This window comes from Pogona vitticeps, chromosome 3, assembly GCF_051106095.1.
Source record: "Pogona vitticeps strain Pit_001003342236 chromosome 3, PviZW2.1, whole genome shotgun sequence".
NCBI lineage: Eukaryota > Metazoa > Chordata > Lepidosauria > Squamata > Agamidae > Pogona > Pogona vitticeps.
Window position 1 is genome coordinate 177,627,727 of NC_135785.1, and position 5,996 is coordinate 177,633,722.

Sequence of the window (5,996 nt, forward strand, 5' to 3'; positions counted from 1 at the left end):
AGCAAAGTTCTTAGATGATACCACTATGTCCAAGGTGGGCAGTTCATCCCTGCTGCTCTACAAATAGTTAAGTACAAAATTCTTGCACAGCTCCTGTACGGTATTGCAATTTGGATAAATGGCTTCAATCCCTCATTTGAAAGTGTTCTGTCAAACTTGTTGCGACTCCTATTCACCATGCCAAGGTGTGCCTCTTCAGCTGCTTTGCGTTTGGAGGCTGGCCTTCAATTGGTGGAATGTCAAGCTTGGCTGTATGCATTCCGATTCTGGTTGAAGGTGGTATATGCTCCCACAACCAGTGGGTATTTATACTATTTACAAAAAGATGTCTTTGCCAGCTCATGGCATAAGGGATTTACTGACAAATTACATCTTTTAGGCTTCTCTATGGACTTCTTTCTGAGTCAGCCTTATGAAAGTACCAAGTCAATGATTGTACAATGCATTAAAGACATAGATCTCCAATATTCACTAGCTTGTGCAGAGAGGACCTGCTCACCAATGTACTTTGGTTTAAATTTTAACTTTCCCAAGTTAGCAAATTATCTATATCAAATCACAGTACCAAGGTATCGTTTTGTCTTCTCAAGGGCTAGGTTTAACTGCTTTGTTAAAAGGGTGCTTTAATAACATTCCTTATAGAGAAAGGATATGCCCCTGTGGGGAACAAACAGTTGAGTCCTTGGCATACACCATTTTAGAATGTAGCTTATATAGGTCTGAACGTAACCATTACCTCTACCCAATAATGTATAAATGCACTAGTATACCTCCCACAAATTACCTGAAGTTTTTGCTGTCTGGAGAGAACCAATTAATAACACAGTCGGTGGCTAAGTTTTTATTCACAGTTTTAAGAATTCACAAAATGTTATATTAAGACAACTACATGACTCGTGTTTTATACAGCTGATATGTTTTAACAACTTACTTATTCTGTATATCTTATATAATGTGCTTATTTTTTTTACTTTCGGGTCTATGACCGTATAATGATAAACTAACTAAAAATGAGGATGGGCAGCAAAATGAACAACTTGGTGGGTTTGCAACCAGGGGTACAGCTGGCTTTAGCCATGAGCTATGTTTCAAATTCGGGAGAGATTCCTGTGCAGTGGTCTTTAAATTTGTATTCATCTTTCACTTCCAGACATTTAAATGCTAAATCTTTTGTATAATGGAAAGTCAGGAGTTCAGGGGAAAAGAGGTTCTAAATGTAAAATTAATGGGTTGCAGATTTCTCTTGGCAAAAAAAATCCTCTTTTGAAATCAACTGCCTCTAGTTTTCATGAGCACAACATTAAATTGGTGGTGTATCACTAGTTTCTAACCCTGCTTCCAGTGAGGTATGTAACCCAACTTTGAATGCAAAACACTGGAGGAGATGTAAAGACATCAGCCCATCACTCACACGTGGGATGACTTTATCTGGTGGTGGCGCTGTGGGCTAAACCGCAGAAGCCTGTGCTGCAGGGTCAGAAGACCAGCAGTCGTAAGATCGAATCCACGCGACGGAGTGAGCGCCCGTCGCTTGTCCCAGCTCCCGCCAACCTAGCGGTTCGAAAGCGTGCAAATGCGAGTAGATCAATAGGGACCATCTCGGTGGGAAGGTAAACAGCGTTCCGTGTCTAAATCACACTGGCCATGTGACCACGGAAAGATTGTCTTCGGACAAACGCTGGCTCTATGGCTTGAAGAGCGGGATGAGCGCCGCCCCCTAGAGTCGGACACGACTGGACAAAAATTGTCAAGGGGAACCTTTACCTTTACCTATACCTGTTCCAGAGAAAAAACGTTTATTGAAACAGAGAAACCACTGAACAGACAACACTTTTTCTCCTTTTCTTGGGGCTTCTGTCATTCTTTATTGAGAATAACTCTGATGTTCACTATAAGAAGTTAATTATTTTCATGTGTCTGGTTGTGAGATTAGCAATAAAACTGAAGTGTAAAGCAGCAAAAATTTCCTTCAGAGAACTGGAAATCTACACTTTGGAATTCGGCCCTCGTGGAGAAATTATTGTTAAATGCACTGAAGTGTTTGTGCATTCGTTATGTGGAATTCACTTGAGCAGCATTTCAATTCCATTTCCCAGCCTCATGTGCAAAGCAAACAATGTTGCAAACCAAAAAACAAAATAAAAAAATAAAAATAAATCCAGGTGGCCTAGATGTTGTGCAATGTGATGGGATCCAGGATGTGTCCTTACATCTGGCATGGCATGTGGCAGCTGGTCATGTGCAATCAGGAGCTTCCACGTCAAAGTAGGCATTACCTTTTGCACATATTCCGAAAATGTGCTCCTTCAAGTGGCAAAAGACATCTATCTATCATAGCATGTGCTTCTCTTTACCTCAGCAGTTTGCTTGTTAGTGTGCTTTGTTTTGTGAGGCATGTAACTGTGAAGAAACTGCACTTTGGGAGTTAAAAATATGCATGTCTAGTTTGATCCTACAATGTGTTCGAAATAAAAGAAGTTATTCTTGCTTTAGTCATACTCATATTCCAATTCCTGGCCTCAAATGAAGGTAACTTTAGCCTCCGCTGCTTCCTGTGAGCTTTGGGGACTATCAGGATCAATGTAGGTAGAAGCACTACTCAGGCCTGAATTGAGCGGGCTGGGAGTAGGTTCTTAGGCAGAAAATATGTTGATACACTTCAGTACTTCACAGTTTTGGACCTCCACCTGGATAGTTCTGATTACTTTGAGGCTACTGCTTATATCAGAGTTGAATGTAATAAACCACTCAGAACAAAGCTAAAATCTTCAGTTTTTAATTTATTACACATACATTAAGCTCCTACCTGCTTTTCCACTAAGGAGCAGAAGGCAGCATACATACATCTTTCTTTTTTTATCTGTACAACAACCTTATGAGGTAAGTTAGGCTGAAAGATAGTGAATGGCTTGCCAGCTGAGCTTCTTGGCCAAGTGGGGAGTGGGATGTGAGTCTCTCCAAGTCCTAGTCCAACATTAGTCTAACCACAACACCATACTGTGTTGCCCCCTTTAACCTCCATGTTTTTAAAAAGCCATTGAGACAAATTATTATTAATACAAACTGATTTGCATTTAGCGTTCTTCTGTTCTTAATCAAAACACATTTAAACAACCCTGTTCTTTGCAGACACTGGGAAGGAAACAGGTTTCACACAGCAGAAGTGTTTATGGTGGGCTAACTAACCCTTTGCTAATGCAAAGTAGTATTGTATAGATCAAGTTGGGTTGGGACAAGAGTGAGGGTCTGATGATGCTCTTCCACCACTCATTTCATTTGACTGACAACGGTGTTAAAAAGTGGCTCAGAAGTTGGAGACAAGGGAGTGGCTTCAGAAGGATCACGTGAGAGGTCAAAAAGCAAGGGAGGGTTGTGGTGAGTTACCCTCCCCCCCAGAACAAGGGCATGTTCTTCTTCCATAGCACCCTCCGTCAGAAAATCTGGAGTCACATAATGGGCCTTCCAGATTGTCAGGATTTGGCGACAGGAAAATACGCAGAGTTAATTGAAGGCACTTACACGTTCTTCTTCTTTAGCATGACGGGTGTATTTACAATATTTACAAGTATATACAGGGTGGCATCACTTCAGCATGGCAGGAAATCATTAAACAAACCGGCATAGAGGATAGCAGCAAGTGATAGAGAGAGAAATCTATGAACACACTGTTCACTTATATACACATACAAGGCTTCTTCAATCCAATCAGAAGACACATTGCATCATCTTCTGCACCTGGGTGTCATCTCATCTTCAGACATTGCATCATTTCCTCAGCAGTCACAGTGACTCAGCATATACACATCTGTTCACAATGGCAGCTCATTAATAACACATTTATCCAGGTTCAGGCCTATAAAATTTACAATATTCTGACACAGATAGCACCACCTTAGAAGAAAACAAAGAGGACAGACCTAGGGTTTAATAAGAAAACATTTACCCCCTGGCCCAAAAAATCCCACATTGAAAAGAGCTCTAAACTAGGGGTGTGTAGAGCCCCCCCAACTTGCTTTGTACCCCCATACAGAGTATACAGATAGGTGCTGACCCACCTGTTAGAGGACATTTCCTTCTGCTCTGTCACTGGGCCTGTGACAGTCTCTGCAAATTTCTGAATATCAGTGAAAAATATACGTATATGTACTGTGAATAGAGGGGACTGGGGTGGTTCAGTCTCCTGCTACTGTCCTCTTCTCACGTTTCCTTTTCCTCGGTTCAAATAGTCAACCACCTTTGGAACCCCGAGAATGCTGATTGGGATACAAAGGATCCATTGTGGTGCTGCTCTGCCAGGCCAGGGGTGGGTAAAGAGCAGCTCCTTCCTCCTTCCTGTAGTTATTTCAGAACCATATAATCAGCTCTCATTTGCTCTGTTTTTTCACATTTGTCCAAAGATAGTGCACATGCCAACTCTGAACTATTGTTGTTTACTTCTGCAGCCTTTCTCCTCACACAGCTTTGTCAGAGATGATGAATTGCTACGTAGTTTGCCTGGGCTCCATGGGACAGGTCTGGAAATCCATTTCTTCCTTTCACAAGTATCTTGGCTTTTAAAACAGCCCTTCATGAGCAGCTATCAGAAAGGGGGAAGAAACCATTGTCGTTTGTCAGGTGTTCAGTTGTGGCCCCAGGATATTTTCCAGTTGCCTGAGTCTGCAATGCAGAAGTTGTTTCACATCAAAAGTGATATGTAGGGGTGTTGAGGTTTAGGAATGTGAGGTGTTTATCTGCCTACGTATACTGCAGATGGAGAAGGAGAAAATAAAAATATTGGTACCTGGTACATATGTCTATGAAAAATAAGGGTACCACTATATTTTCTTAGGAAAAGGGAAAGACTCTAGAATCTTAGAATAGATATCTCAGTAAACAAATAGCCCCAAAGAACTTCAAAATGTTACACTCACCCACCGTGCAGTCTATTTCTTCAATGATGTCTCCACATAAACCATGCTTGCTTTTTCCCTGAAATAACACCAAGGTATAATATGGTGTATGGACGTGTAAGAAAGAAACAAAGAGGAGGAATGGTCCTTCTTTGCGTCTAAAAAATACATACGTAAATCAAACCCTTCCAATCTTTCTCCCTGCTTCCCTCATATTTGAGAATCATTCATCAACCAAGTGGGATTCAGAGACGAGCAGACTGAGAACTGTTGATTCCACATCTGAACAAATGTATGATAATTTTCACCACAGTGTTACTGTTAGTTCTCTCTCTCTCTCTTCAGTGACAAGGAATCACCCTGAATTGGGGTGATCCATTTAAAAACACCCTGGCCATCGGCCTCATCTTTGCTGTCTTTCTGCAAGCAAACAAAACCTTACTGGCTGAGAAGGGTTTTTAAATGGATTGCTGTGTCTTGTTACTTTGTATGTGGTTTTTGGTGTTGATTTTCTTTATTCTTTTACGACAGTATTTGTTTGATTATTTTGTAATATACTTTTGTATACTTACTGTTTTTGGATTTTAAACATTACCTTTTACTGATGTAAACCATCTCAGGTCCTTTTTAAGGAGAAAGGTGGGGTAAAAATATTTTAAATGAAATAATAAATAAATAAGAATGTATCCTTTTTTTTTGGCACAATAAAGAACAAATCCTTATTAGTCTAGGAAAGCTGATGCTAAATACATCATTTTTAATGTGCCACAAGACTTTTCACAGTTTTTCTTTTCTGCAATAGACTACATGACAATGTGAACTATGGAAAGATAAGCCATCAAAGAAGTCATTACTCTACATGCAACAGTGGCTTGGCAATTTTTCCTGGTCTAAAGCAATATGTCCCATAAATCCATGCATGTGGGCAGAAGCAGTGTTTTGCCATCCCTTCAAAAACAGCCAGGCTCCTCCTTCAGTGGAATGCTAAAGGAAACCTGGAAAAGTTAAGCATTTCAGGCAGTTGAAAAAATATCCCATTGTTGCTTGAAGAACGTCAGTGCATACTACATTCAGTCAACATACAATTTAGCAGAGGAAAACTGGAGA